This window comes from Muntiacus reevesi, chromosome X, assembly GCF_963930625.1.
Source record: "Muntiacus reevesi chromosome X, mMunRee1.1, whole genome shotgun sequence".
In the NCBI taxonomy this organism is placed as follows: Eukaryota; Metazoa; Chordata; class Mammalia; order Artiodactyla; family Cervidae; genus Muntiacus; species Muntiacus reevesi.
Window position 1 is genome coordinate 137487481 of NC_089271.1, and position 23689 is coordinate 137511169.

Consider the following 23689-nt stretch of genomic DNA (forward strand, 5'->3'; position numbering starts at 1 on the left):
ATTACTTCTTAATGATGCATGATTTTGAATTGCACTAGTACACTTGCACACACATCAATGAAAATGGAGAAGTACTATGCTTATAGGAGTGCTCATATGTCAGGAGCTTTTGCTGCATAGATGAGTTAATAACACTCAATTACATTAACAGTGGGACTTCCCTGGTTGTCCAGTGGTTAAGACTCCACCTTGCAATGCAGGGGAAATGGGTTTGATCTCTGAGCAGGGGACTAAAGGTCCCACATACCACAGAGCAACTAAGGCTGCATGCCACAACTAGAGAGTCCGTGCGCTGCAACAAAAGCTACTCTGCATGATGCAACTAAGACCTGACACAATCAGATAAGTAAATAAATAATTTTTTAAATGAACAAAATAAAACAATTACACATCTAGCTAACCAAAATGCCCTTATCTCCAACCGAGCCAGTCAAGTGAAGTCTGAGTCTAAGGTATCTGTAAAATATCCATAGGAGACATATAGATTTCCCTATCAAAAGCTAGAGTTACTAAAAGCTCTCTCCCAGCACATGTTTAACCAGCCCTGGGCTTACCTGGTGGCCAAGTGGTAAAAGAATCCACCTGCCAATGCAGGACATGTGGATTCGATCCGGTCCGGGAAGACCCCACATGCCATGGAGCAACTAAGCCTGTTAAGCTACAACTACCACTGTAGAGTCCATGAGTCACAACTGCTGAGCCCATGTGCTGCAACTACTGAAGCCTGTGTGCCTAGAGCCCATGCTCTGCAACAAGAGAAGCCATTGTAATGAGAATTGCACTGTGACTAGAGAGTAGCCCCCACTCACGGCAACGAGAGAAGAGCCCACACAGCAGCAAATTTCCAGAGCAGTCAAAAATAAATAAGTAACCATCCCCATCTTCAAACATGAGAATCATGTGTTCAATTTATTAACTTAAGATTTGTTTCTGACAGCCACTGATTTTGCTTTCTTCAGCAAGACAAATCGAAATATAAAAAAATAATATATCCTTTTTCTCACTCAACTTCGAGGAGTTATGAGTGAGAAAAGGGATATATTATTTTTTATATTTCGATTTGTCTTGCTGAAGAAAGCAAAACCAATATCCCTGGTGGCTCAGTCAGTAAAGAATATGCCTGCAATGCAGGAGACCACCTGCAGCACAGGAGACCTGGGTTCAATCTTTGGGTTGGGAGACCCCTTGGAGTAGGAAATGGCCACCCACTCCAGTATTCTTGCCTGAAAAATCCCATGGGCAGAGGAGCCTGGCCAGCTACAGTCCATAAGGTTGTAAAAGAGTCAGACACAACTTAGTGACTAAGTGAAAGTGAAAGTCACTCAGTCGTGTCTGACTCTTTGTGACCCAATGGACTATATAGTCCATAGAATTCTCCAGGCCAGAATACTGGAGTGGGTAGCCTTTCCCTTCTCCAGGATATCTTCCCCAACCCAGGTCTCCCACATTATAGGCAGATTCTTTACCAACTGAGCTACAAAGGAAATCCAAGAATACTGGAGTGGGTAGCCTATCTCTCCTCCAGCGAATCTTCCCAAGCCAGGAATCGAACCAGGGTCTCCTGCATTGCAGGCGGATTCTTTACCAACTGAACTATCAGAGAAGCATAGCAACTAAAACAACAATGATATATCATAAACTCTCAAAATTTATATCTAGTTCCAAACTTCCCCTACACTCCAGACTTGTGTAGCCAACTGTCTTCTCTGTATCTTCACTTAGAAGTTTAATGAGCAGCTGCTTCCCTGGTGGCTCAGACAGTAAAGAATTTGTCTGTAATGCAGGGGACCCGGGTTCAATCCCTGGGCTAGGAAGATCCCCTGGCAAAGGGAATGCCAACCCACTCCAGTATTCTTGCCCAGAGAATTCCATGGACAGAGGAGCCTGGTGTGCTATAGTCCATAGGGTTGCAAAGAGTCAGACATGACTGAGCAACTGACAGTTTCACTTTCAAACTTATCACTTCCAAAATTGAATTCTTTATTCCCACACCAAGCCTGCTCCTCCCCTAGTGTGCCTCCTTTCAATAAATGACATCACCATTTACCTAATTGCTTAGATTAGAATCCTTGGAGTCCTTTTAGATTTACTTTCTCGCTCACATACCTCACATCTAATGCTTCAGAATATCACACCAGCCCTACCTTCAAAATATATTCAGAACATGGCACTTCCCACCACCATAGTACAAGCTGCCATTATCTCTTGGCTAGAAAATTGCAAAAATTTCTTGGCTAAAAATTTACTAGAAAACCTACACTGATGCATCATAATCATCCAGAGTCTGTCATTTACATTAGAGTTTGCTCTTGGTGATGTACATTCTATGAATTTGATGGCTCAGTGGTAAAGAATCTGCCTACCAATGCAGAAGATGCAGGTTCGATCCCTGGATCGGGAGGATTCCCTGGAGGATAAAATGGCAACCCACTCCAGTATTCTTGCCTGGGAAATCCCATGGACAGAGAAGGCTGGCAGGCTACAGTCCATGGGGTCAGAAAAGAGTCAGACACAACTGAGCAACTAAACAACAACAACCTTTGTGACTAGACCTTCTCCTCTCCTCTAAACCTCAATTCCCCCTCCTGTCCCTACCTTCTTGCTCTCAGGAAATGATCTATTTTCTTTTTTTTTTTCATTTATTTTTATTAGTTGGAGGCTAATTACTTCACAACATTGCAGTGGGTTTTGTCATACATTGACATGAATCAGTCATGGAGTTACATGTGGATCTATTTTCTTAAAGTTAAATTCCCCTGAAATGTTCTCCCTGATCTACTCTTAACATATCATGTTTATTTCTATAGTTATTCTTTCTCTCTTCCTGTAAATCTCAAATGAATAGGCACCTCTTCACTTTTTCTACTGCAAAAACATCTCTGTTTCTAAATTTTATTTATTTTCATCTTTCTTTGGTTAATTGTGATGATGATGATAATGATGAGGAAGATTATGATGAACATTTATTAGACACTTTCTCTGGGCCCATCATCACTTTATTTTATCCTCACACCAGCCATATGATGTAAGCACTATTATAATCCCCATTTTACAAATGCAGACTGTAATCCTCACAAATTTCTGGATTTTAGGTGATTCATACTTTCTTCTTTGTATTTTCTGTACTGCTTGGATTATTTACAATGAACTACAAGCAACTTTTAATATAAAACACAACAGATAAAATAGAACTTTTTTTGGATAGAGGTGAGTGAATGGATTCATCAGGATAGTTTACCTCAGGCTTTAATTCTTTTTCCACTATAGCTACAAATGTGCCATTCCATCCATCGAAGAGTATTTGAGTGATTAAGAGGAACAAATTACTATGAAATATGCTACAAGGGTATATTGTACATTAGATAATATAGCTAATATTTTATGACTATAAACAGGATATAATCTGTAAAAATACTGAATGAATATGTTGTACAGCTGAAACTAATAGAATATGTTAAATCAACTATATTTCAGTTTTAAACAAATATTTGTCTGTCTACCATATGCAAAGCAACATAAGCAGCAGTTGAAGATAGTTTGTTTCAAAATGACTGGTGTTTGTATCCTTTTTTTTTTTAGATTCCACATTTAAGCAATATCATATGATATAAAAACAAATTCATGGTTTCCAGGGGTAAGGAGCAGGTAGAATAAAATGTAAGATTGGGGTTGACATATACACATGGTGGCTCAGACGGTAAAGAATTTGCCTGCAATTCAGAAGACCCAGGTGTGATCTCTGGGTCAGGAAGATCCTGGAGAAGGGAAAGGCAGCCCACTCCAGTTCTTGCCTGAAGAATTCCATGGACAGAGGAGCCTGGTGGGATACAGTACACAGGGTCACAAAGAGTCGGACACAACTGAGCAACTTTCACTTTCACTTCTTTTCCTTTCTTCACATATATAAAATAGATAACTAATGAGAATATATGGTGTAGCACAGGGAACTCTACTCAATGATCTGTGGTGACCTAAATGGGAAGGAAATCTGAAAAAGAGGGGATATATGTATATATATATAGCTGAATCACTTTACTGTACAACTGTGAAACAGAAACTGTAATTGTAAAGCAGTTACAGTGAAAGTAGTGAAAGTGTTAGTCACTCAATCATGTCCAACTTTGTGACCCCATGGACCTATCCTGAGTCCATCACCCTCCTGAGCCTCTCTCCTGCCATGTTACTTTAATTTTCCTGATTGAGAAAATAATACCCCAAACTAAAACTGAGGTATAAATCTAATTAGGAGTACATCTGAGCCCTGGTTTGATTGTTTTTCCCATCACTGTCTTTCCTCAAATTTTCTAAGTCATGAAACTAAACCTTATAATATTTCACAGTAAGCAAATTTCTAGCTCACTTTTCAGACTTGCCTTTGTTCACCTGCCTTAGGTTCAACTTAGAGTAAAAACTCTGAAGACACCTATACAGAAATATAGGGCTTCCTAGGTGGTGCTAGCAGTAAAGAACCTGCCTGCCAATGCAAGTTAGATGTAAGAGACACAGGTTCAATCCCTGGGTTGGGAAGAGCCTCTGGAGGAGAGCACCTCCAGAGGAGCACCTCCAGAGGAACAACCCACTCCAGTATTCTTGCCAGGAGAATCCCATGGACAGAGGAGCCTGACAGGCTACAGTCCACAGGGTCGCACAGAGTCAGACACGACTGAAACGACTTAGCACACACACATGCATACAAGAATATATAACAGGAAATATCAAATGCCATCTCCCTCAGTCTTGCCTCTTTCAAATAAATTGCAAATTATATTTAGCACAACTGCAAGCACAGTACTGGGCACATCAAAGACAATCACTTGTAAGGTGATTGATCACTAACATCTGTATTTTAATTACCTTTGTTCCAACATTTCACAATAAATTACCAACTCCCACAAGAGTAGGGTTTCACAAAACCAAGGCCATTTATCTCCATTAAGATTTAGAGATTAAAATAACAACACTTTAAAGCCCTTTTCAGTACCAAAATAAATTTCAAACCATAAATAAAGCTCATCAAGAAGCTTAGAACCCACTGTACTGATCCCTTGATATATATCACTACAGAATTTAGATCAATTTAATAGATCAGAACATAAAAGTTTAATCTCTTTTCCCATCAACAATATAAACTCTACGGTATTAGTTGACATAGCAAAAGACACCTCAGAAATCCTTAGAGTTAAAAATTACTTGAATTCCATCATATCCAAAGACCGAAAGCTGGTTTCACTCTTCAGCATTCATCTTCTCTCTTATTTTTTTCCCTCAAAAATGGCACTCTCTTCTATTTTGGAGCATTAATACCTAAAGTGACCTTTTCCTGGAATGTCAACATCTGATAGTATCTTTCACATTAGGTAAGTTACTTTTCATCACAAAGACCATAATTACAGCAGAGAATGGTAAAATCTGTCCTTATAAGGAGATCTTCATAAAAATAAAGAGACATACAAGTAATCATTACACCAGCCATAGGATTTGCTTTCATTTTTAAATCCCTAATCCCTACCCCAGATAGATGCAAGTGTAAAAGGAAAGTGGCTCTAGTTTTAACATATCAATTTATTTATTGAAGAATTTTGAAAGAAACATGCATCATGTACAGGATTAGGGTCCTGACATTGAAATTTTTTGTTAATTTGGACAAAGTCATTTTCTCACATTGGCAAATAAAGAGTGGTGTATGATGCTTTCCCAGATTGTTGAACAGAGTTAATAAGTAGAGAAATGTACAGTGAAGTAAATGCTGGAGATGGTGTGGAGAAAAGGGAACCCTCTTACACTGTTGGTGGGAATGCAAACTAGTACAGCCACTATGGAGAACAGTGTGGAGATTCCTTAAAAAACTGGAAATAGAACCGCCATATGACCCAGCAATCCCACTCCTGGGCATACACACTGAGGAAACCAGATCTGAAAGAGACACGTGCACCCCAATGTTCATCGCAGCACTGTTTATGATAGCCAGGACAGGGAAGCAACCTAGATGCCCATCAGCAGATGAATGGATAAGGAAGCTGTGGTACATATACACCATGGAATATTACTCAGCCGTTAAAAAGAATTCATTTGAATCAGTACTAATGAGATGGATGAAACTGGAGCCCATTATACAGAGTGAGGTGAGCCAGAAAGATAAAGACCAATACAGTATATTAACGCATATATACGGAATTTAGAAAGATGGTAACAATAACACTACATGCAAAACAGAAAAAGAGACATAGATGTACAGAACAGACTTTTGGATTCTGTGGGAGAAGGCGAGGGTGGGATGTTCTGAGAGAACAGCTTTGAAACATGTATATTATCAAGGGTGAAACAGATCACCAGCCCAGGTTGGATGCATGAGACAAGTGCTCGGGGCTGGTGCACTGGGAAGACCCAGAGGGATCGGGTGGAGAGGGAGGTGGAAGGGGGGATAGGGGTAGGGAATACATGTAAATCCATGGCTGATTCATGTCAATGTATGGCAAAAACCACTACAATATTGTAAAGTAATTAGCCTCCAACTAATAAAAATAAATGGGAAAAAAAAGAAAAATATAAATGCTCAGATATTGCTTTTTTCCTCCAGAGCTCCAGATATGTTTCTAATGAGCAGTCATGTTTAAAAACAACTGGACTATATGATGATCTTTTACTTTTATCTAGTTTATTTCACTTTTTCTATTTCATATTCAGTGCTCCCATTTAATTTAGTTTATGTTCTCCAAATTCTCTATCTCTTTTTTTTAATCTTCTTCCTCAAACTTTTATCAAGTGCAGTAGAAAAGCTTTTGTATACATATATAAAAATAAGTATAATACATATATTTTAGAAAACCTATTAATTTTTGCCTAGTTAAAAAAATTATGACATTTTGATTCCACTTGTTTGACTTAGTGTGAATAGAATGCTGGATTTCTAATTTTAAAAATAGATATGCAACAAGCAACAAAGGTTTACCATATAGCATAGAGAACCAGAGCCAACACCTTGTAACAACCTAGGATGGAAAATAATTTCAAAAATAATATATATGTATTTTTGTAACTGAATCACCTTGCTGTGCACCTGAAACATTGTAAGCCAACTATACTTCAATAAAATATATATATACTTTAAAAAAAAAGACTCAAGAAGGGCCTTCTCCAGAGGAGATTCATCCACGCAGACTGAAATTATCCTTTTCTTGTTCATTGTGGGTTCAGGCATAAAGCCTGATGGAATTTTATCAGCACAGGCACAAGAGGAGGAATAAACAACAGGATAGGGTGTGGATACCTCATACTTGTTCCAACTGGCCTCATTAGCTAGGAGAATAAATTTCCTTGTGAATCCTAGAAGTAGGCTTCCAACCAGATGATACTTGAAACCAGGAAGGTAGAAACACCACAGTCTAGGATGAGTGGTTTATTCAAAACAGACCTCTTTACCATTACACGCCAGTCAGGATGGCTGCTATCCAAAAGTCTACAAGCAATAAATGCTGGAGAGGGTGTGGAGAAAAGGGAACCCTCTTACACTGTTGGTGGGAATGCAAACTAGTACAGCCACTATGGAAAACAGTGTGGACATTTCTTAAAAACCTGGAAATAGAACTGCCATATGACCCAGCAATCCCACTTCTGGGCATACACACTGAGGAATCTAGATCTGAAAGAGACACGTGTACCCCAATGTTCATCGCAGCACTGTTTATAATAGCCAGGACATGGAAGCAGCCTAGATGCCCATCAGCAGATGAATGGATAAGGAAGTTGTGGTACATACACACCATGGAATATTACTCAGCCATTAAAAAGAATTCATTTGAATCAGTTCTAATGAGATGGATGAAACTGGAGCCCATTATACAGAGTGAAGTAAGCCAGAAAGATAAAGAACATTACAGCATACTAACACATATATATGGAATTTAGAAAGATGGTAACGATAACCCTATATGCAAAACAGAAAAAGAGACACAGAAGTACAGAACAGACTTTTGAACTCTGTGGGAGAAGGTGAGGGTGGGATGTTTCGAAAGAACAGCATGTATATTATCTATGGTGAAATAGATCACCAGCCCAGGTGGGATGCATGAATCGGGTGCTTGGGCATGGTGGGCTGGGAAGACCCAGAGGAGTCAGGTGGAGAGGGAGGTGGGAGCGGGGATCGGGATGGGGAATGCGTGTAACTCTATGGCTGATTCATGTCAATGTATGACAAAACCCACTGAAAAATAATAAATAAATAAATAAATAAATAAAAAGAGAGAGAGCAAAAAAAAAAAAAAAAAAAAACAGACCTCTTGAGCCAGCAAATGGTGGGTCTAAGGAATAGGATTCAATGCTTTGTAGGAAGAGACCACCAGAGACTGGCCACTGCCAGGCAGAGTATCAAAGCCTCAGGATAACACAGTTTGGATTAGAGTGAAGTCTCAGGACTGGTTGGAATTGAGGTGCCTGGAGACAAAGGTTCAGCTTTGCTGATTAGGGGAAATTATGATTCAGCAGATATATTAAATGATCAAATGATATGCCTCTTTGAGCTCTAGTTTTCCTCATCTGTAAAAGGGAGATAATAAATTTTCCTGTTTCATTGGGGTAAGGAGACTTACCCCAGCCAAGGGCAGAGACAAATAATTATCTCTCTACTGGAATACATGCAGTTATGCAAACAGTTATATAACAAGGAAGACAGTTATATAACAGGGGAGAGATTAAGAGCAATAAATTTTCAATGATAATCAAAAGGAATGGGGATCCCTAGTATAACCAATAAGCAGCATCACTGAGAATTGAAGTCAGGTCCATATCCATATCCATGTGGTAAAGTGATAAAGAACCTGCCTGCCAATGCAAGTTAGATGTGAAAGACACAGGTTTGATCCCTGGGTCAGGAAGATCCCCTGGAGGAGGGCATGGATACCCACTCCAGTATTCTTGCCTGAAAATCCCATAGACAGAGGAGACTGGTGGGCTACAATCCATGGAGTTACAAAGAATTGGACATGACTGATCCACTGAGCATGCAGAAGCATGCCATATCCATGATTTAGATGTCCATAATTATGCATTCCTATATATTGATGTCTACATAGCTATCATTTAGTGAGTTCTTACCATGAGTCAGACACTGTGCTAAGTACTGTACCTGAATTTCTCATTTAATTTCACCAACACCTTATGAGTTAGGTATAGTCATCACTCTCATTTTACCAATGGGGAAACCATGGCTGGTGTAGAGCAAACAAAAGTAACAGGAAAATGGATCAAAGTAACACTATTAGATGAATTACTCTTGAATAGCATTTGCATTGAACATGTATTTGTTCCCTGAAAATGAAATTGATTATGACATAAATTATAACTTGGATCTCATTCAAGATAGCACCATTAATACAATGGAGAATGCCAAATATCAGGAAATTCAGCATAACCACTGGCCATTCAAAGGCAGCAAATTGCCAAGAACTGCCAAACAATGGATATAAAGTTAGTAATGGGAGGGGCAGCTCTGCTGACCAGAAGGCTAGGTCAAAGGAACAATCCTGTTTTGAGCATCCTACTCCAAGAAGAATTCTCTCCCAACAAAGTTGGGGGAACACGAAAACACTGATAAAGGAAGAAGGTTTGAAATTATTGAGCCATATATCATGCTCTTTGCTAGCTTTACTTTCCCAGTCAATCTACCCAAAAATGAAAGACATTAAGTGGAAAATAATTATTCCTGTTTTACTAAAAAGGACACTGAGATCAGAGCTAGCACAGGGCTAGCAAATGTCAGAGTCAAGATGTAAACTTAGGGGACTTACCTGGTGGTCCAGTAGTTAAGAATTCACCTTTCAATGCAGGGGACATGGGTTTGATCCCTGGTCCAGGAATTAACGTCCCGCATGCAGTGAGGCAACTAAGTCTGAGTGCTGTAACAAAGACCCAGCACAGTCAAAGATTTTTTTAAATAAAATAAACTTAGAACTCAGGTCTGCACAGCTTCCCTCCAAGAGTTGCCACAGGAATTGATACAGAAGAAGTAAACAGAAAAAAAAGTAGTCAAGAAACTCTAACATTGAATCTGGAAATAGACATGGCAAGGCTGCCATACTAAAGTAGTATGAAGGAGGTATAGAATCTAAAGCTCATGCCCAAAATATAATTTAAGAGTAATAATGATAAGCATAGCTGACATTTACTGAACACTTTGCATGTGACAGGCATTGTTCAAAGCATTTTATATGTTTAATTCATTAAATCCTCACCACACTCTATGAGATAGATATTATTGTCTCCATTTTATAGTTGAGTAATTGGAGATAGAGAGGTTAAATGCTTTATCTAAGGTAGTAAATGGCTGAGCTAGAAGGGAATATTGGAATTCAAGATATGGTTCAAGGAAACTCTCAAAAAGACAATTCAAACTATACAATTGTAAATTATACTGATGTAGCAGAAAGAAATAGAAGTGAATACCTAAATAAACCAGAGAGCTGTCCAGGATGATGGATAACATGAAGAAAGTAGACTCCTTTAAGTCCTGTTTTGTTTCTGTCCTCTGTGTCAAAGAGAATTATTTTCAGGTTGAAAAGTGTAAAGAACAACCACTGCTAAGAAATAACTTACGACTAAGATGGCTGAAAAGATTATAAAATGCACACACACACACAGGCAAAAACTCAGTGTTCTAGTGTTTCTAAATGGCTTTCAATCTCCTGGGATGTATGAATTAAATCCAAGAATGTATAAAATTGGTCAAGCTATATTCACTGTCTTTGAGGAATCACAGAGGAGAGATGAAATCATGGATGAGTGCTGGAGATGCATTCCTTTTGATTTTTCCTATTTCTTTTTAAGATGAGAAGATAGATTCCAGAATTAAATATAGGCAAATTGCCTTCATTCTTGTCTTAAAATTCATTCTCTGTATACAGCAGCTAGACTCTCTGAGTAACGTAAATCAGACCATGAAAGACTGCTGCTTCATACAATGCTCCCTGTACTTAGAACACAGTCTATACTCTACCATTGCTCTTACCATGTGGTCTCCCTCTTAAACTCCATTACTCATTATTGCTCCATTGTTCACTATATTTCAACCACTTTGATCATCAGTCCTTGAACACACCAAGATTGTTCTTGCCCCAGGGCCTTTGCATTGCTGTTATTTTTTTTTTTTTAAGATTTTTAATGTTTTATTGTATTTTTTACAATATTGCTTCTGTTTTTTATGTTTTGGTTTATGTCCACAATGTATGTGTGATCTTAGCTCCCTGACCAGGGATCACACCCACACCCTCTGCATCAGAAGGAGAAGTCTTAATCACAGGACCACCAGGGAAGTTCCCTGCTGTTATCTTTGCCTAGAGGATTCTCCCCTTACACAAATCCTTGTCAACTAAACTAAATCCTTGCAAACTAAATCCTTGTCAACCAGATCTCAGCTAAAATACTATCCTCTAATACATACCTTCCCTAACTTATCTAGTAATACTTATCTAGTATTACTGTCCTGCCCTACTCTGCTGTTGCTGCTGCTAAGTCGCTTCAGTCGTGTCTGACTCTGTGCGACCCCATAGACGGCAGCCCACCAGGCTCCCCCGTCCCTGGGATTCTCCAGGCAAGAACGCTGGAGCGGGTTGCCATTTCCTTCTCCATGCCCTACTCTAGTCACTTTCTATTCCATTTCCTGATTTTATTCTCCTCAGAGTATTCACCATTACCTGAAATGCTCTTACTTGTGTGTTTGCTTGTTGCCTGACCCCTCACTAATCTCCATGGGAGCCAAGATCTTGTCGGTCTTGCTCTCTGTTTTAGCCCCAGTGCTTAAAACAGTTTCTAACACAGCGCAGGAACTAAGCAACTACTTGTTGAATGAATAATTGACTACTTGAGTCATGGGAAATATTCTAAAGCAGATTATTACAATAATTGTTCATGAACAACTAAAAATGTAAGTGATTATTAACTTATAGTAATTTCATTTTATTCTCTGACATGGCCAATAACCTTGAAAATCAGAGATGTACGGTATGCAGAGTATACATATAAAGGCATTTAACAAGCTTTTTTATTACACCCATGCATTGAATATGGATAAGCATTGGCTGGAAACTCTTCATATTATTTTTTTAAAACACTGAGTGACTTTTGTCAAAGTATTTTCATGCCATTCTAGAACACAAGTTCCTAATTTCTTTGGACCTTGAACATCTTTAAGAATATGATGAAAGCTATAGATATTTGTTATAGAAAAAAATACATATATGCATGTGTGTGTGTGTGCATGTATGCTCAGTCATGTCCGATTCTTTGCAACCCCAGCCTGTCATGCCCCTCTGCCCATGGGATTTTCCAGGCAAGAATACTAGAGTGTGTTGACATTTCCTTCTCCAGGGGATCTTCCCGACCCAGGGATCAAACTCATGGTCTCTTGCACCTCCTGCATTGGCAAGTGGGTTCTTTACCAGCTGAGCCACCAGGGAGGTCCACATATATGCATACATTTTGCATAAAATTTACCAAGTTCCTATTGATTCATGGATCCCAGGTTAAGAAATGCTGTACTAGAATAGTTCTAATGGAAAATTTCCTGTTTTTTCTTTCATTGTTCTTTTTTTCTTTCTCTTTTCCTTTCTTTTTTCTTTAGCTTAAAACAACAGAAATGTATTTCTTCACCATTCAGGAGCAGAGAAATCTGGAATCATGATATTGGTTGGTTTGTTTATTTCTGCAGATCTGGTTCTTAAATGTTCAACAATTTTATCAATTATTTAGATGATGAAAGAAGGATGATCTGTCATGTTTGGAGGCAGCAAAAGACAGTGCATATATAAGGTACATTAGAAAGCACAAACAAAAATCTTAAAAGAACAAGAAGGACTAGTTGTGATGGATGGCATAAAATAGGAAATTTAGAGTTTTAATCAATTGCAAGATTGACATGGGATAGCATTGATGTGGACAGCAAAAGCAGCTAATCTGATCTTATGTTCCATTAATAGAACAAGATAGGTGATAGCAGAGACTCTTCTGCATGGGTTGCAACATATTGTGAGTATACGTAACATTCTAGGTGCTACCCTTTAGGAATATATGGACTAGTATGTTCAAATGCATGGTAAAGAAACATGAAATCAGTTCTTATAGGCAACCACTAATTGAATGGAAATATTTAGCTGAGAGTAAAGAAGATTCTAGTGGGTGAGAGACTTTGTCTAATGTTAGTCAGTTCCAAACATTTGCGAGGTCTAGAGGTGAAAAAAGTGATATGACTTATTCCATATGACTATAAGTCATAAATCTGGGACCAAAGGTTATAAAATGATATTTAGTTTAATATCAGGAATCACCTTATAAATAATAGAAGCAGTGCAAAGATGGAAGGTATCGCCTTAAGCAATAGAGGGTATCCATCACATCACTGAATCTATTAAAGCAGAAGTTCCATAGTTAACTGGCAGCAATGCTACAGAAGGGACTCAAATGTAAGACAGAAGGTTGGAAACTAGATAACTGTTCTACTTTCTTCTTACTCTAGGAACCAAGCAAGTTAGGTGATTGTGAAGAATGATGGCCCCAAAGTCATCTATGTGGATGCCACACCCAATTTGTTCAGGAGCAGTGAGAATCTAATAATAACTCTAGTTCAGAACATTATGGAAACTCATTCTCTTCAAGCCTATTAAGCTCCTTATCTTTTTGAGATTTTTTTTTTTACCTAAACAAAGTATATTGGAAATGACCTCTTCTTTTAAATGTAGGATATCTTTATAGCACAAGTAGAAGAACTGAGTATGGTAACACAGGGGAAAAACATATGGCAAAACAATGTCTAGTTTTTCCCAAAAGGCAGGCTGTTGACAGTTTGATAGGTTTAGGGAGAGAGGGAATGCAAGAATGAATTCAATCCTACCACAGCTGCAATAGTTTTGTTAGGTAAAGTTCTGATTACAAATTGCAAAACTGCTTCATGTTTCATGTCTATGACAGGATTATTTAAATATGTCACCCAGCAACAGCAAGCAGATCCAATCAATTGTGGACATTGTAGCAGTCTGGTACATTTACTGCTATGCGGGCAAAACTTTCCCAAAATTGTTTTCTAAATGTCATCCACTTAATAAACAAGGATGTGAAGCCACACAAGACACCCACCATTTCTGTAAACCCAGCAAATCTCCATAGAAAGAAGGAGGGCGCGATTAGTCAGACTGCAAATGGAAGAAGGTAAGGAAGAAAAGGAGTGAGAATAAAAGATGAACATCCATTGATTATCTGCTACTTCTATGTTCAGTGATTTCACATAGACTATTAACTCTTCTCTACAAACAAGAAGCAGAAATAACCATCCCCATTTTAAAAGCAAAGCAGCATACTTAAAGCAATTAAGTCATTTGCCCAAGGTCCACAGTTTAGAAATGATTGCAGAAGGATTTGACTCCAAAGACCATAATCTTTTCACTACAGCACACTACCCACTACAATGTGTCGAGTTTAAGAATATTTTGCAGGTGTAATATTTAAGTAGACTTCACTGACTTTCATCTTCAGCAGACAAAGCCCTCACCCCTGCTTACTTCTCCAGATTTTTCTTTCACTACCCTACTGCTCAAACTGTACAGGCCAGAGAGACTAAATACCTTGTGGGAACATGGAATGTGTTAGGCTATCTCAGCTTTTTGTATTTGTAAATTCTGTCCTCTCAGATTTCTTCTTTCAACTGACTGCCCAGCTCCTACTTTCCTTTCAAGAGTAACACAAGCCTAACCTTTCCAGAAAGCCTTTCTTGTCCATCTCAGATAGATAATTGCTATTTTATAGTACCTTGAGGATATTTATATCACATTCTTTTTCAGACTCCATTTATTGTTTTTACTTATCTTTCTCTCCACACTAGACTGCAGCCTCTCCAAACCAAGATATGGGACTTGGTTTCACATTGTATCTCTAGCATCTGGAATAGTGTTTAGAATGTAGTAAACACATAAATACTGAAAGAATGAATGAATAGACAGCAACAATAATAACAAAATGAATAAAAATGAGGTAGGCAGGTCCAATTTAGTAATAGGCAGACAGATTGCATGTGATCCCAAGTAAAAGATCTCAGATGAACAATTTCACAATACACTGGGGGAACATTTCCATTAAACCAGGAGTTACTATTTTCCCTTTGTTAAAAGAAGAGCCAATCCTCCTACTAGACTTGGATGTCTTCCAAGGTGTCCTTCTTTCTTAGTACCAAGGTTGGTTCACTTAATAAGGAGTGTTTTACTCCCTTTAGAGTCAGCATCCATTATCTTCTAGGCTCTGAGCAATTTAGAAGCAGAGATTCTGATAGTTACAACCTTGGTCTACCTCTCTAATGAGACAGATACATATGATTGTCTGTTTTCACTCCAACAATGAGCAGATACTAGTTTGCTTTCCCTAATGTATGAGCCCTCTGCTCCTTGGAAGCATTTGGATTGCCTTGTCTTGCTTCCAACTATTTCTCCTAGCTTCCTTTGCCTATCGATCAAGAGACAAAAACAGAGAGGAACAAAGAAATAAGTCACATACATCATTTTTCAATTTTCTTGTGTGAAACCCTGTGACTGCCTCATTTCAATCAGAAGGAAATTAGTTCTATGCCCTTTGAAGTGAGCTGAGTCACTCATAATTTGAAAACAATGCAACTGTGGAGAGACAGAATAGTGCCTAAAAAGGAATGCATGTAAGATGACCTGGGTTCTTTCTAGTCCTAGCTGTACTACTAGTCAGCTATGTGACCTTTGACAAGCCACTTAACCTCTCCAGGCTTTGGTTTCTTCATCTGTAAAATTAGAACATTGGGCTATATGATCCCTAAAGTCCCCTTTTGCTCTTAAATTATGTCTTGAACACACACACAAGCATGAATGTAAAGTGACTTCACCATAGTATACAACCCTATATTTTAAAAGAATTACTGACTCATTCTAAGTACAAACCCATAAGCTTATTTCCACTGTTCCATCTCTCTGTTTTTCTAGTTGAATGCTTTTTTTTTTTAATTGGAGTATAATTGTTTTACAATGTTGTGTTGGTTTCTGCTGTACAAAGAAGTGAATCAGTGAATAAGTATACATATACCCCTCCATCTTGGATCTCCCTCCTCGCCACCATCTCACATCTATTTTATACATGGTAGTGTACTTATATGTTTAACCTAATTGGAAGATTAGGTTTGGATGCATGTTGATACATGTGATTCAAATTTAAGTATGATGTTTTCAGCCTGCCAAAAGGAGATTATTGGAGCCTGCAGCCTTGCTACTCTGGTTTAAACGCCTCAGACTGGCTTCAGAAGACCCAAATTTGTTTGGTAGATGCTATTGTGTTGATTCTATGGGACAGGCCACAACCATCATTCACTTAACCCCATGCCCACTCCTAACTCACCTGACAGCCTTTTGTCAATACTGGGTAACTATGATCATGGCATCTGGTCCCATTACCTCATGGGAAATAGATGGGGAGACAGTGGAAGCAGTGTCAGACTTCAATTTTGGGGGCTACAAAATCACTGTGGATGGTGACTGCAGCCACGAAATTAGAAGATGCTTACTCCTTGGAAGGAAAGTTATGACCAACCTAGATAGCATATTAAAAAGCAGAGACATTACTTTGCCAACAAAGGTCCATCTCGTCAAGGCTATGGTTTTTCCAGTGGTCATGTATGGATGTGAGAGTTGGACTGTGAAGAAAGCTGAGTGCTGAAAAATTGATGCTTTTGAGCTGTGGTGTTGGAGAAGACTCTTGAGAGTCCCTTGAACTGCAAGGAGATCCAACCAGTCAATCCTAAAGCAGATCAGTCCTGGGTGTTCATTGGAAGGACTGATGCTGAAGCTAAAACTCCATTACTTTGGCCACCTCATGCAAAGAGTTGACTCGTTGGAAAAGACCCTGATGCTGGGAGGGATTGGGGGCAGGAGGAGAAGGGGGCAACAGAGGATGTGATGGCTGGATTGCATCACCGACTCGATGGGCATGAATTTGAGTAAACTCCAGGAGTTGGTGATGGACAGGGAGACCTGGCGTGTTGCAATTCATGGGGTCACAAAAAGTCAGACACGACTGAACGACTGAACTGAATTGAACTGAACTGATGTGTCATAGAGAGAGGGTGAGGGACTGGAACTAAGTGTTTTCACAAGATGTAAAATTCAGTCTGAAACAACTAATGGGTTAAAAGTTGAAGGAGGCAATGAGTTATAAGTGAGAAATTTATAGCTATCCATAAAGAGCAGTGGGCCAGAAACTGAGTAGATACAGAAATAAAAACCTGGAGAGCATATATACCAATGCTTATGGGAAAAAAAAAAAAAAAAGAACCAAAGTCTAAGCAGGTAACAAGAATTTGATGTGGTCAAGTGCCAAGTGACAGCATGGCTGGTAAAGCTCTGGGCCAGCAATTCAGGCCAAGAGATCCACCATATTAAAAAGTATAGGACAAGGTGGACAGGAAACAGACATGAGTCTCTGACCACCAAAGAGATCAGGCAGATCTGATCCAAGCAGATACTTGCTGCTAGGAAAAGAATCATTCCAAAGCACAATCTAGGTGCTGGCCTTTGAGTGACAGTGATGCAAGATGCCACCGTGGATCCTGATGATTAATATATACCCTTAAAATAGACTGTGAACCTAAATACCAAGAAGCACACACTTTTATAAGATTTGTAGTAAAAACTAATATGAATGGAGTTAATAGTTCTGATGGAATGGTGGACTCAAGAGCCCTCTCAGTGCTAGCAAAATGGCAGAATTTATATAGCATAAAAGTTTTCCTGCAAGAGCTTCAGCACCTAATGATGTCTAAAGTGTTAGTCACTCAGTCTTGTCCAACTTTGCAATCCTATGGAATATAGCCCATTAGGCTCCTCTGTCCATGGGATTCACCAGGCAAGAATACTGGGATGAGTTGCCATTCCCTTCTCCAGGGGATCTTCCTTACCCAGGGATCGAACCCAGGTCTCCTGCATTTCCAGCAGATTCTTTACCATCTGAGCCACCAAGGAAGCCTCAATGATGTCTAAAGAAAATATGAAACTCCCTCAGTTACCTGAAGGAAAGTGTGATAGCAACTAACCAAAAAGAAAAACCATAGGCCCTTCTGAACTCCCTCCATTCGACTTAAGCAGTCTTCATTTTCCACAGTAGCAAATTTTCTAGATATGTCTTGTAGACCTGGAAGTACTAAAAGGAAGCTCCCATTCAAAGTTTATCTTAAGATAGTGTAAATGATACTATTTTTTTGTCCATTTTAAATATATAAGTTGTGTTATAACAACAACAAAACCACACATTCAAGCAAGTAGATGTGTAAGGCCATCTGACTAATCTGGGGAGTTAAATTTAACTGGCAGTTAAAGATAAAGACTGACTAGCCACCCATCTCAAGAAGGTTGTGTCACGCTGATTTCAGAAGCCAGTCTCACAATAGAGTGAGCCTCAGAAAGAAAGGATAATATGACCACATTCTCTTCTTTCAAGGGGTGATCCCATCAACAAGTGGAAAAGTAGGTACATTAGTCTCAAAGGCCAGATTCCCCTCAAAGTTTTCATAAATTTGTCGAAATAATTGACCCTGGTCATAACTTGGGTGAGAGAATTTTGTTAAACATCAAAGAGGGCAATCTCTCTGGTGGTCCGGTGGCAAAGGTTCAATCCCTGGTTATGTAACTAAGATCCCACATGCTGCAGGGCAACTAGAGAGCTTGTGTGCTGCAACAAAGATCCAACATAGTCAAAATAAAAGCAAAATTAAAAATAAAATTAAAAAAAAATAACCATCAATGAGGAGCTAGCTAGGCAAGATAGGTCACAGTCTAAGAGACAGCAGCAACTCCCAGACCAGGAATGGCAATCAATCAGCAAGGTTGCACCCACTTCTTCCTCTCAGGTTTATGGTATATATTGCTACCTAATCTCAGCACTCCTTTTAGATAAGCCTAAGAATCCTACTCAACACAAAGCCCTCGATAGCCACTATTAATTGACTGATCAATGTTTGACACATAAGATTAAATATATTTTCCATTTACATTACAATGAATTGTTAGAGCAACTATAGTCCCAGACTTCACGAAGCCTCAGAGAACTTATTCTGTGTTGACTTTACAATTCCAGTTCTCAATGTCACTGTACAGTCCACCAATGCTACCCAGGGCCCTGGGATTAAGGACAAAATCATTTTATGCCTTGTAAGCCTGCTACATAAATTCACAGTGATTGACAGAGTCTATCCAACCATGCCTCTGCCTTGTATTTTGTGGTTAACCCCTCATGACCCGTAACAATGACCTTAATGTAATGTAACACAGAGCCAGCACCAATGCCCTGTTGACCCAGGCAGAGTGGATAGAGTCTTCAGTTTTTAATTTTGCAGGGCCAGTTCACATGCCATTCATGATATTTGCCATTTTTCTAAAATGATCCAATTTCCTGGGGAAATCATTCTTGGAAAAGTCACCACCTTCTTAGTAATTCTTCAGGTAAAACAGTTTCAGAGGTTGGTTTCCAACTGAATGTGTACATTCATTTCCAATTGAATGTATAAATCAGGAGGTTTGCCTTACTTTAAAACATTTTCTCCTATCAAATAAAACTCTTCCTTTGGAGGAGATTTGCTTGATTTATAAGCAATGTAAATGGACTGGAATATACCTCCATTCTCATTTGAAGACTCTTGAACAAAGGGAAACAGCTTGTTAAATAGGGCAGTGATAGGGCCATTTTACATGATTAACCTGAAGCAAATCCATTAGTGATAAAGTAGTCTTATATTTTCTAATAAGTTTAAGGCATAAGAAGAACCTATTTTTTCCCACCTTTAATTTTGATGAACCTTGATAATGTTTTCCAGTTTAAACTAAAAGCAGACAGGTTCTCAGAAAGACGTCATATCATTTCTTTAAGGAAAAAAGGTTATGAATTTTAGTATTCAAAAGCAAATTTTAAAAGGCAATAATTTCACTAAGAACTATTTGCATCTATAAATGTAAACAATTTTACTTTAGTGAAAAGAAACTTCTGTTTCAAAGACTCAGAGCTAGTGTTTCATTTTGTTATTTTGCTTTTAAACAAAGTCCTGAGAGAGAGAGTGAGAGTTAGTCGCTCAATTGTGTCCGACTCTTTGTGACCCCATGGACTATATCTCGCAGGGCTCCTTTGTCCATGGAATTCTCCAGGCAAGAATACTGGAATAGGTAGCCATTTCTTTCTCCAGGGGATCTTCCTGACCCAGGGATAGAATCTAGGTCTCCTGCATTGTAGGTGAATTCTTTACTGTCTGAGCCACCAGGGAAGACCAAACAAAGTCTCACTAATTCTCAAATAGATCCTGAGTGCTAGAAGATTCTCTTCAAAAGTCAATGGCCCTTTTACAATGATGTGTTAGTCTTAGGCAAATCAACTATACTTCAATAAATTTTTTTTAAAAAAGCTAATGGGCCTTACAGATTTAACTCTGTACTAGATTGAGTTATGATTAAAATATTTTCTAGAAAGCATGTCAAAAATTAACTAAAGCCTATTCAGTTATAAAATAATTTAAATGCTGTTTTAAATTTCTAGAGTGACTGTAATAGCAATTTAAAAAATCATATAATCTAAAAATCAAGAACTTACATAATTTTTTATTAAGACTTTATGGGGGAGTTTTCTTCTGGGTTCTCTATTCTGTTCTATCAGTCTATGTGTCTATTTTTATGCCACTGTTATACTGTTTTTATTGCTACAGTTCTGAGTATAGTTTGAAACCAGGGAGTATGATGCCTCTAGTTTTGCTCTTCTTTTTCAGGATTGCTTTGGCTATTCTTGGGGCTTCCCTGATAGCTCAGTTGGTAAAGAATCCATCTGTAATGCGGGAGACCTGGGTTTGATCCCTGGGTTGGGAAGATCTCTTGCAGAAGAGGAAGACTACCCACTCCAGTATTCTGGCCTGGGTCACAAAGAGTTGGGCACAACTGAGTGACTTTCACTTACTTTGGCTACTCTGAGTTTTTTGTGGTTCTGTATATATTTTAGAACTGCTTTTTCTTTCTGTGAAAAATGCCATTGGAATTTTGATAGAAGTTGCATTGAATCTATAGATGCAGTGAACTAATATTTGACAAGGGACATAAGAATACTCAATGTGAAAAGGATAATATCTTCAATATCAGTGTTAAGAGAACTGGGTAATCACATGTAAGATAATTAAACCAGACCTGTATCCTACACCTCTCACAAAAATTAACTCAAAGCAGATTAAAAGTTTAAATATATAACATGAAGCCATAAAACTCCTAGAAAAAACCTTAGAGAAAAAGCACCTTGACAACTGGCCTTGGTGATGATTCTTTTTTGATATAAAACCAAAAGCACAAGCAACAAAAGCAAAACAAGTAAGTGAGAAAAATATCAAAAAATCTTTTGCAAAGCAAAATAAACAGTCAACAAAATGAAAAAGTAACCTAGAGAGTAGGAGAAAATATTTGCAAATCATATATATATGAAAAGGAGTTAATGTACAAAATATTTATAAAACTCATACAGTTGATAATTTAAAAATCCAATTAAAGATGGGCAGAGAAACAGAATAGACATTTCTCCAAAGAAGACCTACAAATGCCTAAGGCATACATGATAACATGTTCAATGCCACTAATCACCAGGAAAATGCAAATCAAAACTACAATGAGCTATCACCTCATATTCATTAAAATGGCTATCAACAAGAAGACTAAAGACAACATGTGTTGGTAAGGATGTGGAGAAAATGGCAAATAGATGGGGAAACAGTGGCAGACTTTATTTTTGGGGGCTCCAAAATCACTGCAGATGGTGATTGCAACCATGAAATTAAAAGATGCTTGCTCCTTGGAGAAGAGTTATGACCAAACTAGATAGCATATGAAAAAGCAGAGACATTACTTTGCCAACAAAGGTCCATCTCGTCAAGGCTATGGTTTTTCCAGTAGTCATGTATGGATGTGAGAGTTGGACTATAAAGAAAGCTGAGCACCGGAAAATTGATGCTTTTGAGCTGTAGTGTTGGAGAAGACTCTTGAGAGTCCCTTGGACAGTGAGGCGATCCAATCAGTCCATCCTAAAAGAAATCAGTCCTGACTGTTCATTGGAAGGACTGATGCTGAAGCTGAAACTCCAATACTTTGGCCACCTGATGCAAATAACTGACTCATTTGAAAAGACCCTGATGCTGGGAGAGATTGAAGGCGGGAGGAGAAGAGGACGACAGAGGATGAGATGGTTAGATGGCATCACTGACTCAATGGATATGAGTTTAAATAAACTCTGGGAATTGGTGATGGACAGGGAGGCCTGGCCTGCTGAAGTCCGTGGGCTCACAAAGAGTCGGACACAACTGAGCAACTGAACTGAACTGATACATTTTTGGTGTGAATGAAATTTGGTGCAGTCACTATGGAAAACAGTATGGAAGTTCCTCAAACAATTAAAAAATAGAACTGCCAACAGTTCCACTTCTGGTTATATATACAAAGAAAATGAAAACAGAATATCAAGAGATATCCACATATCTATGTTTGAAGTGAAGTGAAGTGAAAGTCTCTCAGTCATGTCTGACTTTGTGATCCCATGTACTGTACAGTCCATGGAATTCTCCAGGCCAGAATACTGGAGTGGATAGCCTTTTCCTTCTCCAGGGAATCTTCCCAACACAGGGATCAAACCCAGGTCTCCCACATTGCAGGCGGATTCTTTACCAACTGAGCCGCAAAGGAAGCCCATATCTATGTTTACTGCGGTGTTATTCACAATATCCAAGATAAGGAAACAACTTAAGTGCCTATCCGTGGATGAATAGATTAAAAAAGATGTGATTTATATATACACAATTAAATATTATTCAACCATGAGAAAGAAGGAAATCTCTCCATCTGTGATAGCATGATAGAACTTGAGGGCATTATTCTATATGACATAACTGAAAAAGAAAAAGAGAAATACTGTGTGATCTCACTCATATGTAGTAGAGTCTAAAAAAGTCAGGCTCATAGAAACAGAGGGTAGAATGGAGGTTACCAGGGCCTGAAGGGGGGGGGGGGGGAATTAAGGAGATGTTGGTCAAATGGTACAGACTTGCAGTTAGATGAGGAATAAGTTTTGGAGATCTAACGCGGAACATTGAAATTATGGTTAGAAATATTGTATTACAAACCTTAAAGTTGTTAAATGACTAGATACTAAATGCTCTAACCACAAAATGAAGTAATAGTTATGTGATATAATGGAGGTATTGGCCAACAATGGCAACCCACTCCTGTACTCTTGCCTGGAAAATCCCATGGACGGAGGAGCATGGTAGGCTACAGTCCATGGGGTCGCAAAGAGTCAGACACGACTGAGCGACTTCACTCGCTCACTCACTCAAGGTGGTAATTATACTGCAATATATAAATGTGTTATATCAACATACTATACACCTTAAACTTACACAATGTTATATAGGCTAATTATATCTCAATTTTAAAAATACTTCTTTATTTTAAAGCAATTTTAGGTTCACAGCAAAACTGGGGGGGAGGGCACAAAGACGTTATATACTCCCTGACCTCACAACTGCATAGCCTCCCCAAATATCAACACCCTATCACCAGAGTGCTGCATTTGTTACAACTGATGAACCTACATCAATACATCCTTATCACTTGAAGTAAGTTACATTTGGGCTCACTCT

General features: G+C 38.6%; 1 pseudogene; it reads left to right on the plus strand.

The window, feature by feature from the left end:
• Positions 1 to 17609: 17609 nt before the first annotated feature.
• On the plus strand, positions 17610 to 18075 carry LOC136154022 (ubiquitin-conjugating enzyme E2 variant 1 pseudogene; annotated as a pseudogene).
• Positions 18076 to 23689: the final 5614 nt, after the last annotated feature.